Source organism: Anabrus simplex, chromosome 1 (genome assembly GCF_040414725.1).
Source record: "Anabrus simplex isolate iqAnaSimp1 chromosome 1, ASM4041472v1, whole genome shotgun sequence".
NCBI lineage: Eukaryota > Metazoa > Arthropoda > Insecta > Orthoptera > Tettigoniidae > Anabrus > Anabrus simplex.
In genome coordinates, this window is record NC_090265.1 from 526067751 (window position 1) to 526080588 (window position 12838).

Genomic DNA, 12838 nt, shown 5'->3' on the forward strand with positions numbered 1-12838 from the left:
CAGTGTCAGACCGTTTAGACTTCAACGCCTTAACGATCATGGCCACCAGGCGGGCACCAATATAAATTACTGTAGTTGACAATAATGACATAACTGTCGTAAATATAAATTAGTTAACCGCTTTTATTACGAATTATTTATTTATTTGTGGGCCTCCACCGCTCAGGTGGCAGCGCACCGGCCTCTCACCGCTGGGTTCCGAGGTTCATATCCCGGCCACTCCATGCGAGATTTGTGCTGGACAAGGCGGAGGCGGGACGGGATTTTCTGCGGGTACTCCTGTTTTCCCTGTCATCTTTCATTCCAACAACACTCTCCAATATAATTTCATTTCATCTGTTATTCATTAATCATTGCCCCAGAGGAGTGCGACAGGCTTCGGCAGCCGGCATAATTCCTATCCTCGCCGCTAGATGCGGGCTTCATTCATTCCATTCCTGACCCAGTCCAATGACTGGAAACAGGCTGTGGATTTTTCATTTATTTATTTATTTATTTATTTATTTATTCATTTGTTGACCTGATAATTGTCCACTACGATGCAATTCGTCCTTTGCTGTAATTATCATCGGCCACGTGTAAAAAAAAAAAAAAAATGTACTGAATCGTCTGTAGGACTATAACGTGTCTTTCATTCCATCCGAATTCAGACTTGTGCCGTGGGACGTCACAAAAATCCTGTGATAAAGTCCTTCCCTTGTTCCGACCTTTATTGATGTTTTAGACATTATATCTTATGGCTGTGGGTCTTCTGAAACTTTGCGTTACGGAAGTTGCGTCACAAAGTGTAACCCTAGCAACCGCAAAGGCTGTGATGTAAGGTATGGCCAGGCAATATTCCCTAGCAACCCTGTGTAGGCTCTGTTATGGCTGGTGGTCGTCTGAAATTATCAACCGTTCGTTCCTGGTCTCTTAATCCAGGTTTCACTTTATTTTCTTCCCTGTTCATTAAATGCCGGGCACATTCAGTAATATCACTGCGCCCTTGATCGATTTTTCCAAGCGCCGCCGTGGCCATGATCTGCGAATGCTGGAGCCTGCGCAGCCCCCTGCGTTAAAACCGGACTTGACAATAGCGTACACATCTGCTAGGCCGCGCTCACCCCAGAACGCTCCTACGTACTTTCAAAACAAAATAATAGAGATATTATGTTAACTTAGCGTAGGGTGCTATTTTAAAGCATGCAGACCATGCAGAATGCTGCGAAAGTCATGTCACCAGAGTAGAAATTGGCAATTTCTCTCAATATGTGTGTAGTTTATTATGGACAGATTTATAACACAGGGTGGCTGATCACGTGAGTGCCCAAAGTTGCCTGTCGGAAGACCTGTGCTGAAGGTGTACTATTGGCGCTCTCCAGATATCACGAACCACACCCCCGGCGAGGATTGGTTAGCGTGCCGGATACACGTGAACACGGTGCCTTAGCGCTCGAGTGTCTTGGCAGCTACATGCAGCCCAAGAGCTCAGTCGCGTTGTGCCGGCTAGCGAGCTGGTAGTGTGTGTAAGACAGCTTTGTGTGTAGAAAATGACTACGAGTGCGTAACATTAACTAGAAACAAGATTCACACACATTACCGAAACAGTCACTTGCGAACAGTTTTAAAATAAGTGTTACAGCATCTTCCGTAGGATACTCTGAAAGGTAAGTCTCACACATACATATTTTTATGAACTTGACAAATATTAAAACACTGTCATAACATAATTAAGCTGTAGAATAGATATTCTAAGCTTCTGGTGCTAAAAATATATTAAACATATTGTAAGTGATATTTTGTTTAATCGCTTGCTGGTTTCTGAGTAAATTCTTAGTTAATATCTGGTAGGTCTCGTTACTCCACAAATTTAACTCAACTAAACCGCATAGGCTGTATTTAAAAGGGCATTGATTCTTGATCCTCAAAATATCTTTCAAACTTATTGTAATATGAAATATATTTTTGTTTATGTTTAATCACTTAGGAAATATATTTTTGTTGATGTTTAATCACTTGCCTGGTAATTCTTTAAACTACAGTAGGGTATCAAATGTTTATTCCAAAATCTCTCGTAATTTAAAAACCTGTGGTAAGATTGCTCTTCTTCACATCTACACCATCATCCCCCAGTGCTGTACGAAATCCTCAAAAATGTGAAGGAAATATTGACAAAATATTTCCTTTTCTAGAACATTCAAATTGTCAAGACGTCTATCTAGACGAGCACGACACAAACGTTAAAATTGAGATACACATGGGTTGATAATGGAGTATAGATTAAATGGGTCTAAATTGTTTGTATGCACATGGAATTCCTGATACTAAATGTGGATACCGTATATCATAGCCTGTTGACCAAACCATCTCTCCAGAGCTATCAGAAGTAAACATGTTTCCAGCGTGATGGCAACTGTTATCAGAGGTGCTGGCTTTCCCATTTCACTTATTTTTAGTTCATCCAATCGTATGTGAAAATTCTCTTTGAACAGTAACTACAGGACTACAACATTCATTTTTTGAAATTCTTTCTAATTTTAAAATAATTTATAGAACATGTTGTTTTATATGTGTTTTTGAATTTTAGAGAGGTACTTATTTTAACTTATATTTAAGAGTACTTCTGTGTTCTAGTTCTATTTTAACTCTAATAGGGTGGGCTGATAAGAAGCCCCGACATTTGGAAACGCATATATATATATATATGTGTGTGTGTGTGTGTGTGTGTGTGTGTGTGTGTGTGTGTGTGGTCCGACTCGTTGGCTGAATGGTCAGCGTTGAGGCCTTCGGTTCAGAGGGTCTCGGGTTCGATTTCCGGCCGGGTTGGGGATTTTAATAGTGTTTAATTCTTCCGGCTCTGGGACTTAGTTTTTGTGTTTGTTCCAACAATTTTCTCTTCATATTCAGATAACACACTTCACTACCAACTACCACAGAAACACGCAATAGTTATTACATCCTTCCATATAAGGTTGGCGTTAGGAACGGCATCCGGCCGTAAAACAGGGTCAAATCCACATGTGACACAGTTTGCACCCGCGACCCCACAGGTGTGGGAAGAGCGGTAGAAAAATAATAAGAAGAAGAATGTATGTGTATGTGTCGCACTATGTGGGACAAACCAGGGGGAGGAAATACAAAAAGGCTGGGACCCAGTCATCTGTATGTGCCACGTATCTCCGGAGAGATAGGTGGTTTGTGAATTACTGATACCGGTGCGCCTTTGCGCTCCTCACTAGGTCTGTATGGTTGTGTTCATTCAATGGCTTTTAAATCAATGGGAGTTCTAATAGTTTGTGTGTGTGTGTGTGTGTGTGTGTGTGTGTGTGTGTGTGTAATGATTGTAGTAATAATTGACGTAAACATCGTCGCATTGTTTGTGACTAGACTGGCGCAGCAAACAATGCGGTTCGGTATGTGGCAGACATGGATTGTCGCCCATCCAGGTACTGACCACGCCCAGTGTTGCTTTGGGATAACAACACGGGCTTACCGGATGCATGTTAAACAGGGACATATATTGATATAAACAGCGGTTTATATGTTTGATATAAGTGTGCAGATGTTACATTTGGAAAAGCAGCATGTTAATATCAGCGTTGAGAGATGCACCCGCCTCGGCTACCTGTTTTCTAGTGTTTCAAAGTTTGAGCTTAAGAAGGTAGCGTGATGGTGCTTGCCTGGAAGTGAGAGGTTCTTGGCATAGATGTCGAGAGTAATATTTGTTTCTCGGGAGTAGTGTTTTTGGCTTGTCGGGATTTTAGTAACTTGGTTCCTCCAAGAAAGGAAGGAATGAAGGAGGTGGAGGGGAGGTATAACTTAGTACTTGGCTACAGGGTCCCGGCTACTCAATCCACAGAGGTGGCCCTGAAGTGCGATGAAGAGGGGGGGGGGGGGGGTGGTCTGGTTAGGGTCCAAGTTGTTAGTTTGAAGGGGAGGATATTAGGGGTCGGAATATGGGTGGGTATGATACCCTGAGAGGAAACTCTCCCAGTCAGCTACGCCGGTGGCTTTCTGAGTCTAAGCTCGCGGGTTTGACTCCAGCTCAGTCCGATGATATTGGTTGTGTCGGTATATTTACTGGCACATAAAATAACACCCTTAAGATATAATTATGACATCCTGTTGTCTCCGAAAATAGTTCGTGGAACCGATACGAGGCTGGCGTATTTGAACACCTCCAGACTGCGCCGGGATCGAACACTCTAATTAGAAATCCTGAAGTCAGTGGTCCGTCTGAGCCATTCGGCTAGGCTGATGCAATGTATGAGCCGCAGGTTGTCATCTGGTATTTAATCTTGAAAATATGGATAGACTATTTTTCTTTCTTTTCGCTTCATATTGGTGGGTTGTAATTTTATTGTAATTGACAGGTTTCATATTTTTGCATCTTTCCAGTAGTGGGTATTGTCAGTGGGATGATGGTGTAAGATGAGTTGGTCCCTCTACTAAAGTCCTAACGTGACCTACCAATCCGTGACTGAATGGTCAGCGCACTGGCCTCACGTTCATAGGGCTCGAGAGTTCGATTCCCAGTCGGGTCTGGAATTTTGGTCGCGTTTGGTTAATTTCTCGAGCTTGGGGACTAAGTATTTGTGATCGTATTCGTACAAGTCAAGTTTTCATATATACACACACACAAACGCATTAAACTACTAACCACCACAGAAACACACAGACTGGGCGAGATGGCCGTGCGCGTAGAGGCGCGCGGCTGTGAGCTTGCATCCGGGAGATAGTAGGTTCGAATCCCACTATCGGCAGCCCTGAAGATGGTTTTCCGTGGTTTCCCATTTTCACACCAGGCAAATGCTGGGGCTGTACCTTAATTAAGGCCACGGCCGATTCCTTCCAACTCCTAGGCCTATCCTATCCTATCGACGCCATAAGACCTATCTGTGTCGGTGCGACGTAAAGCCCCTAGCAAAAAAAAAAAAAAAGAAACACACAGTAGCTAATACTGCACCCCCACATAGTTGGCGTCAGAAAGGGCATCCGGTCATGAAACTGGGATTAATACACATTAACGTCGATCCCAGATGATAGGGATAAAGGGCAGGAAAGAAAAAGTGACACATTGTCAAAATAATAATAATAAACCAAACTCCATGGCGCAACAGCCCAGAAGGGCCTTGGCGTAACCAAGCGACCGCTTGAGGTGTCGTGTGGTCAGCGCGAAGAAACTTCTCGGCCGTTATTCTTGGTTTTCTAGATCGGTAATCATCATAATAACAGTATTAATTTTCCGTTTGAGTGCTGTTTTTTTTTGTTGTTGTTTTTTTTCAGTTAGGTCGCCATTTGTAAATGTGTGTTCTTATTCTTTGAAATATGTATCGAATTCTTTTTTCAACTCATATAATGTATTTTAATTTGATTGTAATGAGCAGCTACCGTATTTTTGTATATTTCCATTAATAGGTGTTGCTAGTGAGTGGTGATGTAAGATTTAATTTATTTCCTGGACCGTCATTAGACTGAAATCTCGTCTTTTTTTTTTTTTTTTTCTCTCTCTCTGCCCGGAGAAGTTCTTGGTCAATCTGTGTTCATTATTTCATAAAACCGAGTACAAAAACGTGTCTGTCTGAAGAGCCTTAATGCCACAACATAGGAGCTTCGTGCTTTTTAGGGACGATGGTGCTAATTTTGTAAATATAGCAAGTTTCATTTGGTACGAGGTTCGTTCTTTTGATTTATGCTCTTACTGCCGATAATACTCAACAGATCTCACGGCAGTGTTTGGCTTATACCATATGAAAGAGGGCAGTGTCGTTCATCATAAATCAAAACAACAGAAAGGATGTCGCCACACCTCGTAACAAATACAACGCGGTATATTTGCAAAAGCCTAAAAATGCGACGAATATCTTTGTTCTTAACCGAGAGGACGTATATACTTTTTTTACAGTTCGTTTTACATCGCACGGACACAGATCTTATGGTGACAATGGGATAGGGGATGGCTAGGAGTGGGGAAGGAAGCGACCGTGGCCTTAATGGCATTATCGTCCTGGCATTTGCACGTGTGGAAATTGAAAACCACGGAGAACTATCTTTAGGGCTGCCGACAGTGGGGCTCGAACACACTATTTCCCGAATGCAAGCTGGCAGGTATGCAACTCGAACCGCGTAGTCACTCGCTCGATGTCAGAGACGAATCGTAGACCTTCAGTTTATATAGAATCCATTCGTATCTGTGGTTCTGACTGATACAGTATGTCATTAGGTAATAGCTGAATAATAATAATAATAATAATAATAATAATAATAATAATAATAATAATAATAATAGCGTATGGGCTCGGGAGAGGCCTGGTGCGGGTCTTTTTCTGACAGTTGAGTGAGCGATTTTAAGTCAATTCTTTCGAATCTGTTGTCACCCAAAATTGGTCAAATGGGTAGGCTATAGCTAGTAACCCGAATGCTGATCGGGTTTTCAAATTGGTATGTTCATATGGCGATTGGTATCTTTCCCCCTTCTGATGTAAGATTTTGAAATTGTAAGAGGAATGTAGTCCGGCGCCATGGCCTCGGGGCCCCGGGCTCTACTGTACGTTGGGTTGTGGGATTTTTTAAAATTATGAACGGTTAATTCCCTTGCCTCGGGTTTTGGACGTTGACTTTTTGTTTTACGACCCGAAATACTATTCATGATTAATGGTAATATTTATGGAAACTTTCCTGCAACTCACACACTGCGCAGAACGTATCTCTCACCACAATAGCGCTTAAGTTCTCATAGAAGGCCCACCTTTGTCGGAGATTTTTAAGTTTTCACGATACATAATCGTTCTATATCATTAATTTCTTTTCACTGTATGTTTCACTTCCTGTGACTTAAGTTAATTTTTTAGTTATTTTGCATTTTTAATTGGATTCTGAACTGTCATGATTTCCACTTTCGTGTGTGGGAATTCTCTTTGACGTCCCTTTTCAACCCTGACTGTTGGTGTTACGTAGGAAGTATTTTCATCTGTCTGGCCACACGAAATTATTATGCCTTCATGATTTTAAGCACCACCTGATGGTTAAAAGGACTTGACCGCTCTATAAATAGTTTCGTGGCAGGTATCATAGGATCACCACGGTGAGGTTTTAACATAATTTTACCGGTTTGGGTCACGTAGTTATTAGCTTGCATTCCGGAGATAAGAGGGTTCGAATCCCATAGTCGGCTGGACTGAAGATGGCTTTCGTGGTTTCCCGTTATCACAAGGCTACACCTTAATTAAGGCCGCGGTCGGTTCCATCCCCTCCCCTCTCCTAGCCCTTTCCTATCACATCGTCGCCAGAAACTTGTGTCGGTGCGACGTAAAGAAGATTGTTGTTGTTTAACATAATTTCGTGAAACCTGTCAAGAGAAATGAAGTTGGCCTACCCGACTATCGTTCTGTAAATATCGATTAGAGTACCGGAGTACGCCTACGATTTAAGCGTCAAAACAGAGGAATGTGAATTGCATATTTCTGCAGCTTGTCGCAGTGGGGTAATTTTAGGTTGCTGGTAGACTCATTCATTCCATGTTGTGGGTGAACCAGCATGCCATGTGACTGCCAGCGAGTTATTTTGGACTCTTGGACATCTGCAAATGTGAGATGAGTTTGGCTTTTCTCCCAAAGAAAAGACTATTTAGACGTTTGTACGTCACACTGCTAGAACTTTAAAATATGTATCCTTGAACCTCTTTCTATATATGTGTAACCTTAAACGTTATCTGAAACAGCTGTTGAGAATATATTGCTATGGCGATTTTCCATCCTTTTGGCCAATGACGTTCAAATTCCTTAAGTGCTTTTATAGAGCTCAGTATGTGGTCATAGATAACAAAAGCTTTCACATTCCAACTCGTGATTAGTATTGTTCATTAGACTATTTCCTTGTGAACGAATTCCTCTGTCAACTTGTACTGTTCTCTTGATGTTGTTAAGTGTAGATACGAAACTGAAAAAGGAAACCAATCTCGTTGCTTTACGTGACTGCTGATATCGTAATCATTGCATCCAGTTTTACGTAGAATCCGAACCACAGGGATGTGAATTTTCACTTGCATTAGCCGGAATTCGAGCTATGTCAGTCTTGAGAAGCCATTAATGATGTGGCTTGGCTATAAAGTTTCTTGCAGCTGAGAAGGCGTCGAACCAATGTTCTTGTAGTAATTGCGAAGGTGAGCAAGTACTACATGCCGACAATCATCTCACCATCGCATGGTCACTGGCTCGCCGGCTTATGCAACCTTGGGCTCCGTTACGTGTGGTTAACAAGTGCTTAATAGTGTGGGATGGACGTGCTCGACCGCACGAATTTTAGGTCGCTCTGACGAATTGACTGGCAGTAATAGGATATGCGAAACAATGCATTCGGTTCAGTCTCTTGTGTTAAGATTCCCGGCCGGGTCGGGTTTTTCATTTACATCCGATCAATTCTTTGGACTTAAATAGTGGGTGGGGGCTTGCCCTAACTCTCTGGTCTTCATACAAACACACCACACTACTAACCACCACAGAAAAACATCCCTACACATAAGGTTTCGGTCAGGAAGGGCATCCGGCCATAAAACAGGGGTAAATTCACATATTCCGACAGTTCCCGACCCCAGCATGGTGTGCGAAAGGCGACGAAAGAATGGATTTTTAACAAACACAGGCTGGCAAAATGATTCGGTTCGTAGACATTGTACAGTTAAACCTCGATAAAACGAATCTCAAGGCATCATAAAACTACATTACACGTACTTCAATTTATAGAGATTTCTAGCTATCAACGTTTCATTTTAAAGAGCATTCATATTTTTCAGGGAGTCATTCTCAAATTTAATAAAAATGTTTGAAAAATTATATATTGTTTATAAAATCAGTTTTAAATACTCTAATAACCATGTTTAATGAAATTGTAACAGATTTCCTTATAACATTTTTATTTATTTCCCCAGTTATGAGCATGAATCACAACGATCATCACAATTACATCACTTGATGTGTAGGCCTATATGAACTGTAAATTAGGCCCTACTTGTACTTCTTTCTGTCGCATGCCTGGCTTGTTTTTTTCTTATTTCGTATTGTATGTGCGCATGTCTCCATCAGGATTTTAGTACGTTGTAAAATACGGGACAGTGGCTCTTAGAGTAAGACCAATACTAAGCTGCTGAAACTGTGTAGGTCCTTTCAACGAAATTAGCAAAAATGGTTGACAAAGAAACACTAAAAAAAGTAGAATATATGTAAAAATAACATTATTCCAGAATAAGAGTCCGGCTCCTTGCTTGTATGGTCAGCGTGCCAGGGAGCCCCGCGTTCGATTCCAGGCCAGGCCGAGGATTTTAACTGTCTTTGGTTAATTCCTCAAGGTTGGGGACTGGGTGTTAGTGTTCGCCTTAATGCACTCTTCTTCATATACGCACTACACTATCAACCACCACAGAAACATGCAATAGTGAATACATCCCTCCACATAGTGTTGGCGTCAGGAAGGGCATCCGACCGCCAAATTGGGCCGGATAGACTTCACTTGCCAATCCCAATAAATTAGAAATTAAATTAGAATTAGAAAAAAACATCTGTAGGGAGACGAAATCTGTTTGGTCATAAATCTAGAAGATGAAGCCAAAGTTAATAGAAAGATTATTTCATACAATTGTCAAAATATTAAACATTGGAAAAGACAGCAACATTTTTTCGTATAATAAGGAATAGGGGTATAAGGCAAAGGAAAATAATAGAACAGTTAGTTCCTTGTGGTCCTGAAGTTGAAAGGAGTATTTTATTCTACTCTATTCGGAAGTCCTCAGTTTTCTCATTACCGTACCGGTATCATCCTTATTCGAGATGGAGCCATTATTTGATTAATGCTGATCTTTTGTGAACAGCTGAGCACATTGTGCTCATTTTTCAAAATATCTTGACTACTAGTATTATGTAAAACTGTCGTGTTTTGAAATGTTGGCAGCAGTCTGTGTTGCCTTTCGGGCTTCCTAGTGCGGTTTTCTAATGTAACTACGGCCCACTGCAGTATTAGCTCAGTAGCGCTACGTAACCATGTATGGTTTCGCTAAATCGAAACGTAGTTATCGATCATTCCATTAGATAAAATATATTTAAAAATCACTTGTTCTTACGGCTTGGCCTGACGAATGTGGAAAACGACAAAATGAAACTTTTGAAGTTTTAAGTTTAACGGATTGACTTACAACTTGATCTACATCTGTGATGGCAAGAACATACCACCTTGAATTCTTGGTCAGTATGAGATTCAGGTCAGAAAGTATACGTATAATAAAGGCAAGAATAAAAGTTTTCCTCTTGGAGCCTTTGGAATTATGTTACCACATTGCGTATTCCAAGCCTGCCTGGTTGTAACCTAATTAGTCAGGCCGAAACTAGTACACTGTGTCACTTTTATCAGTAAGCTACAAGCTGTAATCGCTGTCGAGCATGGGGACACGTCAGATAACAATCTTGCTGACGGGATGAGCTGTCTGGCTGTATGGTTCCGGATACCCTGCCGCACGGATCACTGACAGATGAATCAACCGTAGGTGATTCCTAGTGTCTCCTAGTAGACGCTTTTAATCTTGGCGAGGAACACCTTGGACTGGTACATACACAAAGTGACCCTGTGGGTTCTGGCTAATTATAATTCAGACCGATTCCGATGTACAGTGTGACCACCGAATTACTACTTATTAATGGAACAGGAAAGTAGAACAGTCCCATCAGACATTCTCGCGAAGCATCTCAGCCAAGGTTAAAATCTCATCCAATGCATGAAGCATTGTTAGAAGTGGAAAGTCAAATCCCTGTGATTTCATTTCTAAATAAAACTGTTGTATTAGGGGCGGATGACCTAGATGTTAGGCCCCTTTAAACCAAGCATAATAAAAATAATAATGGCGTGTGGCCTCCATAGAGGCCTGGTGCAGGTCTTTCAGTTTGACGCCGTATAGGGGACCTGCGCGTCTATGAAGATAGGGCCCTGCCTATGATGAATTCTAATTATTAATACGCCCCCCCCCCCCCGAGCAATTGGAATGAACCAATTAAGGTTAAAATCCCCGACCCGGCCGGGAATCGAACCCGGGACCCTCTGGACCAAAGGCCAGTACGCTAACCATTTTGCCATGGAGCCGGGAAGCATCATGAAAATTGTTGGAGTTGCAGCTGATAATGGCAAGAGCAACAGCCGCTTAAAACTGCTCCTTATAGCACTTCTCCAGCCTTGACTAGAGCTCCCTTTTTGAGAAACTTGTTGAAGAATGAATGAATGAATGAATGAGCGAATCAAAGAAAGAATGTGAAATCTAGGATCCATTGAGATGGCGTGTATTTTTAGAATATTTATTTATTTATTTATTTATTTAGTGGCTAATTTAGGGCTCTTAGCCCACTCTTAGTATACTAACCGCGTATCATTTTTGAGAAGTGATCATGGTGATCACTGATCAGTTAAACGTTTTTTCTTCATTAAGTGTAAGTAAATTGGGTATAAAACAATGAAGATAGTTGCAATAAAACAGTTTCCTTGAAAACATCTTCCATATAATGCGGTTACGAATTAATCGCATCGTTTGTTTTATCGATCTAATTCAGGACGACACGGGAAACAAAACTAAGAGAACAATAGAGGAGAGATGTCGTCACTCCGGCTGAGAGCTCCCTACTGATTCATAGAGACGGAAGGGGGATATAGATAGAGGGCTGTCACGTAACAATAAGTTTTTCCTAAGAGTGAATTAAATACAAAATATGAAATATATATTACAACATTTTATTATCCAACTTGACTGGCTCCATTTTTGAGGAATTGTCACTTATCACAAGTATAAACTACCATGGATTAAGCTGGGAGGCTGTTATGTTAATAATACAGTAGTACTACGTGACTATTAATAATTATTAATAATATTACTATTTTGTTCTAACTAGTCTTAAATGCGCAAATACGTACACGAAACATGTATGTAGCTACATTTATAGGCTTATTCTTCACACTACGAAATTATACTGAACAGTGGTTTATAACTATGACCGCGATAGAGTACTGCACTGTACACTCATGTGCTCTATAGCTCTTGATAACTCTGTCCGTGTGCCGCTTTTGACCAAGTAGGCGCTCCGGAAATAAATATATTCTCCGTTAAAATGTAGTTGAGTTGATCTATCCCAAGAGGGTTAGGAAGACAGATATTCCCAGAAATGAAAATTCCATCTGTGTAGAGTATACCTATTTCATTCAAAAGTTTCCCTTCCGTGCATCAAGTTGCGGGGCATGGTAACAGCGTGGCATAGTCAGAGGCTTCTCACCAAAGCGGGCGAGGTTCGAATCCCAGACATTACATGTTAGATTTTAAAAATGAAAAATCGTGTCCCTGTAGTTCGGATTCTACGTAAAGCTGGATTTTCCGTAAAACACTAGCGGGAAAGAAACCCGGCTCTAGCTGTTTGAGCCTAAGTGTATGGGTTCGATCACGGCTTAGTTCGGCGGTATTTCAAAGTTCTTAAATACTCCAGTCTCGTGTTGATAGATTTATTAGTAGGTAAAAGAATACGTGCAGGGGAAAGGGTTAAGACACTTGAGCGTCTTCGAAGACAGTAAGAGGAGTTAGCGAGACGTAACTTATTATTATTATTATTATTATTATTATTATTATTATTATTATTATTATTATTATTATTATTATTATTATTCGTTAGGGCCACTAAGGACCGCGATATCTCAACTGTTCTTCTTGCGGGCCCACCTTTCGAAGTGTGCTTTCTTCCATGCATCAGAATGGACATGCTTCAGTCAAGTTGGACTTCTTCGTAGTGAACCAGTCTGAGTGGTGCTCGGAGATGAATGTCCGTTTCTGAGATTCTATACTTGA

The 12838-nt window shown here is 41.1% G+C and overlaps 1 protein-coding gene across 2 annotated transcripts in view; it reads left to right on the plus strand.

Moving 5' to 3' along the window:
- The first annotated feature begins 1488 nt into the window (after nucleotides 1-1488).
- LOC136857085 (protein phosphatase 1 regulatory subunit 3B) overlaps nucleotides 1489-12838 on the plus strand; it is a 35885-nt gene continuing 24535 nt past the window's right edge. For both annotated transcript variants that reach the window (XM_067135467.2, XM_067135468.2), the window contains exon 1: nucleotides 1489-1646. The gene's annotated coding sequence lies outside the window, so the exon portion shown is untranslated. The remainder of the gene's footprint in view (nucleotides 1647-12838) is intronic.